Below are 13647 nucleotides of genomic sequence, written 5' to 3'. Positions count from 1 at the left end.
TACACTGTTGGATCTGAGTTTCACGATCTAACTCAAATCCGATGTTATATTCTAACATAGAGGCGTTCCCATGGTGATGGGGACACTTCAAGTTAAAATATACCATCGGATTGGAGAAAACTCCGATCCGATGGTATAATAGGGACTCCTGACTTTACATTGAAAGTCAATGGGGACGGATCCGTTTGCAATTGCACCATATTGTGTCAACGTCAAACTGATCCGTCCCCATTGACTTGCATTGTAAGTCAGGACGGATCCGTTTGGCTCCGCACGGCCAGGCGGACAACCAAACGACTCCAAAAATCAAGGAAGACCCATGGACGAAAAAACAGTCACGGAACAACGGAAATCGGTTTTGCGGATCGCAAAAAAAAACGTCCGTGTGCATGAGGCCTTAAGGTGTTTCAGAGCATAACAACAAACTGGCCTGGAAGGAAGCATGGGCGTAGGAAGCGGCGGGGGACGGATCCCCCCCAGGAAATAATGCGGGGGGGGGGCAGGTATGGTCAAATCCCCCCCCAGCGGCAGCGGGGCAATGTGTGAGGCGGCGGCGGGGCAGGCACTGAGATGAGCGCTTCCATTGTGGAAGCGAAGCGCTCATCTCCATAGTGATCTGTTTGTATCGCCGTCCTCAGGACAGCGATACAAACAGAAGGCTGTGCGGAGGAGCAGGGGAGAGGTGTGTCCCTTTCCTGTTCCTCTGATAGGCTGCCGGCAGCCTATCAGAGGCCGGCGTACTAAATTCATCTCCTATCCCAGCGTTGCAGGCGGCTCCAGCTCCGCTTGCCTCAGGCTTGAGAGAAACAGGGCAGCAAGATGGTGATACAGCGGGCGACAGGTCAGCAGTGTAGCGGCCCCCACGGCATGTCCGGGTTACCGACAGGAGAGTGGAGCAAGCAGCAGTGCACACAGCATAAGGACTTACCTGTGCATCACCGGACGGGACGGGTGAGTCTACCTTACTAAAGATGGCAGCCCGCATGTGTTCGCTGGCGAACACTGCGAACTGACCATCACTGCTGCTCAGTACTTGCCCCTCCTTCACACCACCGATGCTATGCTTACAACTGCTTCGGCTCTTCCTGGTCAGCTGCATATACTGTGGAGATGCATACTTGTATTTTGAGTTGTATGCATAATAGCAATTTTATATTTAAACACTACTGTGCGTGTTCATGCATATAACTTTTGACACCTCCCATCGTGTCTTTGATATTTCAGGTTCACAAAGGAAATCAATGAAAGTGTCAAATGAAATAAATTGCATATGTCTAGGAAAAGTGATTATATGTGTCTGCGTTTATTTCAGCTTACAGTATATCATTTGTATGTTTTTTTTTTTTTTTTTGTGAATTTACCTTACCTGAAGACATTGCAGTGAAGCCCCAGCCTATAATTGAGCAGCCACTAGGGGGAGCTGCTGCCCACTATTTCTTCATAGAAAGTATACCACTTTGACCTAGCTGATATAGCACATACAAAAGACCTAGAAATGGGCATCAAATGTAATGCTGAGATCAGAATTATGCACTTTTTGGTTATTAAGGGTCCATTCACACGTCCGTTTTGGTGTTCCGCATCCGTTCCGATTAAAAACGGAACGTTATGCGGATCCATTCATTTTCAATGGAATCCGCAAATAATCGGAGAGCACTCATGGTGCTCTCCGATTCCGTGATTCCGTTCCGTTCCGTGGGTTCCGTTATTCGGATCCTGGAAAAAAAATATTCCCTGTCCTACTATTTGTCCGATTTTGCATTCCGTCATCCCATTCTAGTCAATGGATCCGTCAAAAAATCGGATGACATGCTAAAAGCATCCTCATGTCATCCAGATTTTCGGATCCGCAAAAAACAGGAACGTTTATCTGGAAAGGTAAAAATACTGACGTGTGAATGCACCCTTACTCTGTTGCTCTTCATACATGGGGAAGCTGAATAATCAGCTTGCAGGATGGCACATTATCATCTTCCGTTGAAGTCTTGTGTGCACAAACATTTTGTTTTATGATATAATTATTAGCAATAATCCAGAAATTCTAATAATCCAGCATTTGTTTAAAAAAAAATGTATTCAAAGAGTATTTCAGTTGGATGAAGTTATACACAGGATACACAGGATAGGATCATTTGGGATCCAGCTGTTAGGACCCCCAACCCATTACAAGAACAGGGACCTCAGACCCCAAATAAATGGAGCAGCAGGTTGACCATGCGGGACTGCTGGAACTTGCAGAGTGCTGTACTAAATTGACTCTGGCTGAGGGGCGTAGCTATAGGGGAAGCGGCTGCTCAGAAGGGGCCCACCCAGGAGGAGGAGTAAAAGATTTTATTGTCAGGGTCTACTCAACAGTATTTACAGAGACACTTTAGGAAATGGACTGAGCGGCTGTCGGGCCTCGTCTGAGAGAGCGATCTTGACTAGCCACAGGATTAGGGGTTGTACGGGAAGAGGGGGTTGCAAAGAAGCTGCTGGGGTTGGAGGGGCCCCTTTCAAAAATTGGCTGTGGGGCCCAGTCATTTCTAGCTATGACACTGCTCTGGCTATACCATAGAGAATGCGTGGAGCAATGCAGTGCATGCTTAACCAGCTGCTCCATCCATTTCAAGGGACACCACAGGATAACGGCCTCTGTTCTCATGATTGTGGGGGGCCCCACTGATCTATTAGTTATCCCCTATCCTATGGACCAACTTCATGTACAGTGTGAGCTCCATTTTTTATATTCTCTCAAGATTAATAAAAGATTATTGGTGCTAACATAGCCAATACTTATTATTTAACCCTTTAACAATCACGTTTGTTTTTTCTATATCTGAGCATTTAAAGGGGTTGACCACTCTATTAGCACTTATTAAGGCTACATGCACAAGACCGTATGTGTTTTGCGGATTTTTTTTGCGGATCCATTGTAACAATGCCTAAAACGGACAAGAATAGGACATGTTCTATTTTTTTTGCGGGGCTATGGAACGGACATACTGATGTGGACAGCACACGGTGTGCTGTCCGCATTTTTTGCGGACCCATTGAAATAAATGGGTCCACATCCTATCCGCAAAAAAAACGGAACGAACACAGAAACAAACAACGTTCTAATATATCTTGTTAAGCAGATCTGCCTGGTTTCCTTGCTATTGGAAGACACGCCCCCTCCTGTCCTGCTCTCACCACGCCCCCTCCTGTCCTGCTCTCACCACGCCCCCTCCTGTCCTTTTCTCACCACGCCCCCTCCTGTCCTACTCTCACCACGCCCCCTCCTGTCCTGCTCTCACCACGCCCCCTCCTGTCCTGCTCTCACCACGCCCCCTCCTGTCCTTTTCTCACCACGCCCCCTCCTGTCCTACTCTCACCACGCCCCTTCCTGTCCTGCTCTCACCACGCCCCCTCCTGTCCTGCTCTCATCACGCCCCCTCCTGTCCTGCTCTCACCACGCCCCCTGCTGTCCTGCTCTCACCACGTCCCCTCCTGTCCTGCTCTCACCACTCCCCCTCCTGTCCTGCTCTCACCACTCCCCCTCCTGTCCTGCTCTCACTACACCCCCTTCTGTCCTGCTCTCACCACGCCCCCTCCTGTCCTGCTCTCACCACGCCTCCTACTGTCCTGCTCTCACTACGCCCCCTACTGTCCTGCTGTCACCATGCCCCCTCCTGTCCTGCTCTCACCACGCCCCCTCCTGTCCTGCTCTCACCACGCCCCCTCCTGTCCTGCTCTCACCACTCCCCCTCCTGCTCTCACCATGCCCCCTCCTGTCCTGCTCTCACCACGCCCCCTCCTGTCCTGCTCTCACCACGCCCCCTCCTGTCCTGCTCTCACCACGCCCCCTCCTGTCCTGCTCTCACCACGCCCCCTCCTGTCCTGCTCTCACCACGCCCCCTCCTGTCCTGCTCTCACCACGCCCCCTCCTGTCCTGCTCTTACCACTCCCCTCCTGTCCTGCTCTCACCACGCCCCCTCCTGTCCTGCTCTCACCACGCCCCCTCCTGTCCTGCTCTTACCACTCCCCTCCTGTCCTGCTCTCACCACGCCCCCTCCTGTCCTGCCCTTCCAGCTGCCTGTCTCTTCCATCTCCTGCCATAGAGGAGCTACCTTGTCCATGCCTGAAGGAGTGTGCTGCTGTCTGGGTCCTAAAGCACCCTGCTTGTATCAGAGGTGCTTTCCTTCTGTGACTGGCACCCCTGGCTGGCAGGGGCTTAGCAGGGACACTTGTTAAAAGCTGAAATAAAGAAACTTTTGCAGGAGGAAGGGAGACTGAGGAGAAGCTATGATGGCAGATACAGAGCTCACTGACTGCAGACTCCGCCCCCTCTATCTCTCCTGTACTGAGAGGATCCTGCCAACATGTGAGGATGTAGCAGAGCCAGGATGGTGCTGTGGACCGCAAACTGTGAGGAATCCCAGTGTCTGTCCAGTTTATGGCCCCTCTGCTCTGTGATCTTATCACAGACATGATATCACAGCCAGACCAACAGTTCCAGAGCTTTAACCCCTTGTGAGCTGTCAGTATGTCTGAGGTCAGTGATATCAGCAGCAGTCACTGGTCTCGCCATCTATAATTGTGTGCCCTCTCTTTCCTGCACTCTGTATATAGTAATATGTGACCCCCACCACTGCATATAGATATCCGTGACCCCCTGTACACTGTGTACAGTGATCCATGCTAACTGTAGCCCACGAGTGCCGCCGGAAGTCCACTCCGGCCCCATCCACTTTAATGGGGACAGGTCGGAGATGCAGCCGCAGCACGGCAAACATGCTGAGAGGCGGCCGGACAAGAAACGCAGCGTGCTAGGTATCAGTGAATGGGGCCGGAGCGGACTTCCGACGGCACTTGTGGGCTAGATTTTGCATGGATCCGGCAGGGGAACAGCCTGCCAAACCCTGCTAACGCTAGTGTGAAAGTAGCCTTAGTCGTGTGATGGTTGACAGGATGCTCCTCTCTATGTGAGCAGATCGATTTGCACAAATGTATTCATCAGAGCAACAAAGATCTGTCCCCCCGCTCAACAGCCCTCCTTACTATGGCAGTCCGTGCACCTAAACAGAAATCTCTGACAGCTCAGACCTGACGTGGATTTCTGGCTTCATTTGAGTCAGAAAACTGGCGAAAAATAACATAAATTTGTTGGGGTGACTGGTCACGCCCCCTTCCTGCCATTGTCACTGCTTTTTTTTTAACCCCTTAAGGACCCTGGGATTTTCCATTTTTGCGTTTTGGTTTTTCACTCCCCGCCTACGTCATGGGTCCTTAAAGGGTTAAGGGAATTTTCTGACTGTATTCTTATACTGTCTAAGGCCTCTTTCACATGGGCGTCCCGGATTTGCTCTGGATGCGTCCCGGGTGCACCGCGGGAAACCCGCGCGAGTGCGCACACAATTTCAGTCAGTTTTGACTGCGATTGCGTTGCGTTCAGATTTTATTGCGCAGATGCAATGTGGTACCTAGACCCGAACCCGAACTTCTTCACTGAAGTTCGGGTTTGGGTTCAGTGTTGTATAGATGTTATAATTTTCCCTTATAACATGGTTATAAGGGAAAATAATAGCATTCTGAATACAGAATGCTTAGTAAAATGTTGATTGAGGGGGTTAAAAAAAAAAATAATGAACTCACCTCATCCTCTTGTTCGCGCAGCCGGCATTGTCTTCTTTCTTCTTCTTTGAAGATCTGCAAAAGGACCTTTGGTGACTTAATCGCGCTCATCACGTGGTGAGCGTGGTGACGTCAGCGCAGGTCCTGCTGAATGAAGATAGAAGGATCTTCTATCTTCATCCAACAAGACCTGCGCTGACGTCACCACGTGATGAGCGCGATTACGTCATCAAAGGTCCTTATGCAGGTCCTGAAAGAAGAAGAAGAAAGAAGATGATGCCGGCTGCACGAACAAGAGGATGAGGTGAGTTCATTTTTTTTTATTTTTTAACCCCTCAAGCAACTTTTCTGTATTAAGAATGCTATTATTTTCTCTTATAACCATGTTATAAGGGAAAAGAATACAGTAAATTGACTAACATATACAGTAAATTGACTAACATCATCTCCTAGCAACCATGTGTGAAAATCGCACCGCATCTGCACTTGCTTGCAATTTTCACGCAGACCCATTCATTTCTATGGGGCCTGCGTTGCGTGAAAAACGCAGAACATAGAACACGCTGTGATATTCACGCAACGCACAAGTGATGCGTTAAAATCACCGCTCATCTGCACAGCCCCATTGAAGTGAATGGGTCCGGATTCAGTGCGGGTGCAATGCGTTCACCTTACGCATTGCACCCGCGCGGAAAACTCGCCCGTGTGAAAGGGTCTTAAGGGTACTTTCACACTAGCGTTAAAGTTTTCCGGTATTGAGTTCCGTCATAGGGGCTCAATACCACAAAAAAACGCTTCAATTTTGTCCCCACTCATCGCCAATGGGGACAAAACTGAACTGAACAGAACGGAATGCTCCAAAATGCGTTCCCAGACCGGAGAGCAAACCGCAACATGTTGTATTTTGCTTTGCGTCCTGGGGATGCAGAGCAAAACAGATCCGCCATGACCCCCAATGCAAGTCAATGGGGACGGATCCGTTCCTCTGGCACAATCTGCCACAATAGAAAACGGATTCGTCCCCCATTGACTTTCAATGGCGTTTATGACGGATCCGTCTTGGCAATGTTATAGATAATACAACCAGATCCGTTCAAACGGATGCAGATGGTTGTATTATCAGTAACGGAAGAGTTTTTGCTGAACCCTGCCGGATCCAGTAAAACCGCTAGTGTAACAGTATCCTAAGCTTGTAGTCTTTACAGTTTGTTCTTTTCTCTGACTGTTGTAACCGTACATTAGTAGTATAGAAATAATAAAAATTCCCAGCAGTATTAGAATATTTTTATAATGAATAGAGTTTTATTGTGTACTTCCGTGTTTTGCAATCCTAATGATAGCACTATTCATATAAAAGCTGAGCAGGCTTCCTTGTTCTTTAGAGGATCTGGACGGATCATCCACTTAACTTACTATAGTTACAGTTGTAGTGCTACCTTTTAAGTCTTTCTCAGGCTACATGCCTCTGTTTATTGGCTCTGCGCCTGCTGGAGCTTATCATTTTCTTTATCCAAGCAATATTCACAAATATAAAATCATTTATTACCACCGACATTCCATAACTGGGTTATTCAAAATGTGATGTTCTAGATGGTTTCTATAGTAATTGAAGGAGGAGATAAAGGAGGCTGAAAGCCCCACTGATCACTAGACCCGCATGACCCCACTGTACGCTGCTGTACTTACTGTTTTTAAGGGATGTGTAATGGCTGCCTCTGACTTGTGAAAGGTAGCTGAAGATTGCTTAACCCTTTGGCGTCGAGGCCTATTTTAATTTTTGCATTTTGAATTTTTCCTCCCCACGTTCCAATAACCATAACTTTTTTATTTTTCTATTCACATAGCTATATGAGGACTTTTTTTTGTGGGACAAGATGCATTTTTTAACGCCACCATTTAATTTACCATATCTCGTATTGGAAAATGGGAAAAATAAATATTTGCTTGGAAGAAAAAAATAAAAAACATAATTCCACCAAAGTTTTGGGGGTTTTGGCATCACAGCATTCACTGTGCGCTCAAATTGACCTGACGTCTTTATTCTGCGGCTCAATATGAATGCGGCGATATCAAACTTGTATAGTTTTTTTTTTTTTTTTACTACTTTTAAAAAAAAAAAAATCCTTTGAAAAAAATCTAAATTTTCTTTGCATTACCATATTCTGACAGCCATAACTTTACAGAGGTATATGAGGGCTTGTTTTTGCGTACCGAACTGTATTTTTTATTGGTACAATTTTTGTGGTATGTAAGTCTTTTTGATCACGGTTCTTAAATTTTTTGGGGGGCAAGATGACAAAAAAAAATGCCGAATCGCATGTTTTTCTTTTTTTTTTCGTTACGGCATTCATCGTACAGGAATTTTTTTTTTTTATGTTTTAATAGCTCAGACATTTTCGGATGCAGCAATAGCTAATATGTTTATTTTTTTATTGTTTATATATTTTTATATGTAAAAGTGGGAAAGGGGGTGATATAAACTTTTGCCACGTGCATAGATCCGTATGGAGATTGCCATGACTGGCCTGGATTGCTTCAGCAGGGTCAATGCTGCCATGGCAACAGAATGGTGCCCCATGATTTCACTGCGGGGGCTCTGATTGGAAGGCAAAGGAACCACATCCCTCTGCCTTCACTCACAGGTGCCGCGACCTGAGGGGTTAAATGACAGGGGTGGCACGATCGCTGCATCCTGTTAGTGTGGGCGGGTGCCGGCTGTATGATACGTCATAATGCGTGAAGGGTTTAAAGTTTTAGGCAGAGAGCAAATATATTGCACACAGTGTTAACCATGTTAATAGCATTAGAGTGCCTTTCTTTGTAAGGTGTCTATATACATTAGAAAAAGCTTGGCCAAACCTTACAATTTCAAAATTAAATTAAGTTGAGCCCCCTTTTAAAGTGCCTGTCACATGGGCCAATTCAAAATGAAGTGGGCCAAGCGATCATTATTACGATCATTTGTCCCCCAATCACCTTCCATATTGTTGTCACCGCCAGCTCTGTGAGAAGGTCTGTTAGATGTTCTTCGCTACCTCTTGCATGACGTTCTTTGTTTTGGTTTCACTCTGTCATCTCCTTTCCTTCTCCTAGCTGTCACCTATTTGCACTGATTGTCTCCCTTTATATTCCCTCCCATACTGCCTCACTTTGCAGTTTATACTTCCTGGATGAGTTGTTCACTGCTGGAGGCTGCTTCTCCTGATTCCTCAGATAAGTCTGTTTCCTTTATTTGTGTTTCCTTACTGGCTTGATTGTAGGTGACCCTGACTCCGTCCGTATTAAGTGCAGGGAGCCGGTGGTCGTGTCCCCTCACTATTATAGGGTTTTCAGGTGTCACATAGTATAAGGTACGTGGGCATGCCATCGTCTACCATAAAGACCTTTGCATGGGCATAGCAGTCAGGGAGAGCTCTAGGGGGTTTTATAGGGCTCACCCATATGCTCCTTAGTTTGGGATCAAGCCAGTCGGATGTTTATTTATAAGTTCCAGCTTTCTGCACACCATCCATGACAATTGTAGGCAGGACATCTGCTTTTTACCCAGCGTAACAACTCAGTATTTTCCATGCTGCATCCAACAATAATCTTGGCTGCAGCATGAACAATAGCCACATAACCATGTTTTGCTCATTTGTCAGGTAATCGGCAGCTCCTTTATATGGGCCAACTATTGGGAAGAGCATGGCTGTATATATGGTATAACATACTCTGTTCTGTCCTATACGAACACATGGTTACGACGTGGCTGCGTTGCGATGAAGCACTGCACAACCATACAAGCCACAGCAGGCTTCAATTAACTAATTAGGACTGCATTGCTTAGTTATCTTTCATTGTTAATGGCCACCTGGCACCCCCAAAACCACAGCTATTGATTGTGAAGACCAACAAAACAAGGCAATTCTAATTAGTTAATTGGAGCTTGCTGCATCTCGTACAGCCATGCAGTATTCAACCGCAAAGTGGCTGCGTCGCTACACTGCTCCTTGTGGTCATACCCTTAAGCTGGGTTTCCACATTCATGTTTTCTGAAGCTAAAACCAGTTGTGGATCATAAATGGATACCTAAAGGGGTTCTCCAGGAATTAAGAAAATGAAAATACTTAAATATTACTCTATTATAAATATATTCCCAAATACCTTTTATTAGCTATAATGGCTTGTTTTGTCAGGGGAGCAATCATTAGAAGAAATAAAATGGCCTTCCTATTAGTACACACAAAACCTGCCCTAATCACACAGCAGGACAAATTATTTCACAACACTGAGCTAAAGAGCTGCCTCATCCCCCTCGCTGCTCTGCTTGTCAGAAATTATGATCCTGAATACAGCTGATAAGAACTTCAGCTGAATCTCTGAGGAGATGTCACGAGTTGGAGGTCCCAGGAGAGACCACCGCGTCGTCAAGCAATAAACGGAAATCAGGTACAGACACATAAGAGTTTATTGCACAAACAAAAACATGGAAGGCAGCACAGACAAAACATGAGCTCTATGTACCGTCAGCACAGTGGGAGAAAACCCCCACTGCGCCACTGTCTAGTAATATTCCAGAGGGGCGTGACTAAGCAACTCCTGGTTTTCACTAGGGCCTCAGAAGGTAAGGTTAGGCTTTGCCGCAGGAAGTTGCCAGGGTCCACTCTGGAGCGTGAACTAGACAGTGACAGCAGGAGCGAATGGACAACAGGTACCAGAAGGTACCGACGGCACATAGGCATACATAACATACAGGCAAATACAAAACAGGGCAACTAATAATACAAGCAGGAGTTCACGCAAGGGAGCAGGAGTGGCAATGAGCAGAGAAGGACTTGCTCCACCAGTAGTAAACTGCATGGCCTTGTCATGCCACTCTGCTGCAAAGGCTTGCTGAACACAGACATCAGAATAAACACAAAGTAACTAAAACATAACTGGCAGAACAGATAACAGAAAGACAGGAAAGAGGACATCAAAGAAGACGGGAGAGAACGTAAATGAACAAGTAGGGAAACCCACAGAGCACAGGCAGACAGACACGGATCCCATGGGTCAGCAGCATGGGAGAGAGAGTACAAACCAGGAGCAGGACAAGACAACACACACCAGGAGAGCTGACACAGAACTGAGGAAACCTCAGCCTTAGGCCTCCTGCACACGACCGTATTTTTTTGCGGTCCGCAAAAACGGGTTCCGTTTTTCCGTGATCCGTGACCGTTTTTTCGTCCGTGGGTCTTCCTTGATTTTTGGAGGATCCACGGACATGAAAAAAAAGTCGTTTTGGTGTCCGCCTGGCCGTGCGGAGCCAAACGGATCCGTCCTGAATTACAATGCAAGTCAATGGGGACGGATCCGTTTGACGTTGACACAATATGGTGCAATTTCAAACGGATCCGTCCCCCATTGACTTTCAATGTAAAGTCAGGAGTTAATATACCATCGGATCGGAGTTTTCTCCAATCCGATGGTATATTTTAACTTGAAGCGTCCCCATCACCATGGGAACGCCTCTATGTTAGAATATACCGTCGGATTTGAGTTACATCGTGAAACTCAAATCCGACAGTATATTCTAACACAGAGGCATAGTGATGGGGACGCTTCAAATTAGAATATACTAAAGGAACTGTGTACATCACTGCCCCCTGCTGCCTGGCAGGTGCTGCCAGGCAGCAGGGGGCAGCCCCCCCCCCCCTGTAGTTAACACATTGGTGGCCAGTGTGGCCGCCCCCCCCCCCCCCCCCCCCCTGTAATTAACTCATTGGTGGCCAGTGCGGCCGCCCCCCCCCCCTCCCTCACCTGTAGTTAACTCATTGGTGGCCAGTGTGGCCGGCCCCCCCCCCCTCCCTCCCCTGTAATTAACTCATTGGTGGCCAGTGCGGCCGCCCCCCCCCCCCTCCCTCCCCTGTAGTTAACTCATTGGTGGCCAGTGCGGCCAGCCCCCCTCCCTCCCCTGTAGTTAACTCGTTGGTGGCCAGTGGGCTCCCTCCCCTGTAGTTAACTCGTTGGTGGCCAGTGGGCCCCCCCCCTCCCTCCCCTGTAGTTAACTCGTTGGTGGCCAGTGGCCCTCCCCCTCCCCTGTAGTTAACTCATTGGTGGCCAGTGCGGCCAGCCCCCCTCCCTCCCCTGTAGTTAACTCATTGGTGGCCAGTGGGCTCCCTCCCCTCCCTATCATTGGTGGCAGAGGAGTGTACCGATCGGAGTCCCAGTTTAATTGCTGGGGCTCCGATCGGTAACCATGGCAACCAGGACGCTATGGCAGTCCCGGTTGCCATGGTTACTTAGCAATTTGTAGAACCATTATACTTACCTGCGAGCTGCGATGTCTGCATCCGGCCGGGAGCTCCTCCTACTGGTAAGTGACATGACCTGGGGGCAGTCATGTACACAGTTCTTTTAGTATATTCTAACCTGAAGCGCCCCCATCACCATGGGAACGCCTCTGTGTTAGAATATACTGTCGGTTCTGAGTTTTCACGAAGTGAAAACTCAGCTATGAAAAAGCTTTTATGCAGACGGATCTTCGGATCCGTCTGTATAAAAACTAACCTACGGCCACGGATCACGGACACGGATGCCAATCTTGTGTGCATCCGTGTTCTTTCACGGACCCATTGACTTGAATGGGTCCGTGAACCGTTGTCCGTCAAAAAAATAGGACAGGTCATATTTTTTGGACGGACAGGATACACGGATCACGGTCTCGGCTGCAAAACGGTGCATTTTCCGATTTTTCCACGGACCTATTGAAAGTCAATGGGTCCGCGAAAAAAAACGGCACAACGGCCACGGATGCACACAACGGTCGTGTGCAGGAGGCCTTATATACAGGTTCCATGGGTGCAGCAGAGAGACCACACCCATGGAGCAGACAGAGGATTAACTCCTAATAGTCACACAGGGAAGTTAACCCATAAAGAACCACAAATGACACAGGAACAGAACTTCAGCGAGGAGCGCCGAACAAGCAATGACGGAAGGTCACAGCCAGAGATAGTGGCTGTGACACTCCCACCCCTCAAAGCCCCCCCCCTCTCCTCCCAAACAGAAAGGGGAAGAAGTGGGGCAACAAACCAAACAGAACCAGGCAAGGGGACAGAAATCAAAGGGGTGACGAGGTACAAGGGCAGGAACACATACGACGACCGCAACCAGCCCAACCCCTGAAAATCAGCCTACACGGAGGGTCCGCAGCCAGTACGCCAGGGGAAGATAGCCAGCCAACACGGCATACACGTCAAGTGAACCGCACTATGCAGTCACCTCCCCCTCCACTCTCCCTCCGGAGAATGACATGTCTGCCAAGAACTGATTGGCCAGACATGCAGACACCCCCTTCCGGAGGATTGGGACCAGGAACAGGAACCAGACAGGAATACAAAGAAAATCTGAATCAAAGGGGTACAGAGGTACACAAGCAGAACACATAAGACGACCGCAGCCAGCACGCAGCCCCTAGCAACCAGCCTACACGGTAAACGCAGCCAGTACGCCAAGAGGAATGCAGCCAGCCTACACGGCCACAAAAGTGATGGTGAACTGCAGTGTGCTAACACCTCCCCCTCCACTCTCCCTCCAGAGAATGGCATGTCTGCCAAGAACTGATTGGTCAGACATGCTGACACCCCCTTCCGGAGGCCAGGACCAGAAGCAGATACCTGCGCCGATAAAGGAAAACACTGCCGTAGGCAGAACTGCAAGCTAAAAGGCTACACCGGACGTCGCCCCTGGCAACCAGAATACACGGAAAACACCGCAGCCAGTACACCAAGGCAACCAAATCCGATACCTAAAGGCACCATAAAGAGGGAAATACAGAATGCGCACACACACACCACAGATAAGCAGAAAACAGAACAAAAAAAAACTCGGTGAAAGTTCACTTGTTCATTCTGTCACGAGTTGGAGGTCCCAGGAGAGACCACCGCGTCGCCAAGCAATAAACGGAAATCAGGTACAGGCACATAAGAGTTTATTGCACAAACAAAAACATGGAAGGCAGCACAGACAAAACATGAGCTCTATGTACCGTCAGCACAGTGGGAGAAAACCCCCACTGCGCCACTGTCT

Source organism: Bufo bufo, chromosome 1, assembly GCF_905171765.1.
Source record: "Bufo bufo chromosome 1, aBufBuf1.1, whole genome shotgun sequence".
In the NCBI taxonomy this organism is placed as follows: Eukaryota; Metazoa; Chordata; class Amphibia; order Anura; family Bufonidae; genus Bufo; species Bufo bufo.
This window is presented reverse-complemented; position numbering follows the sequence as displayed.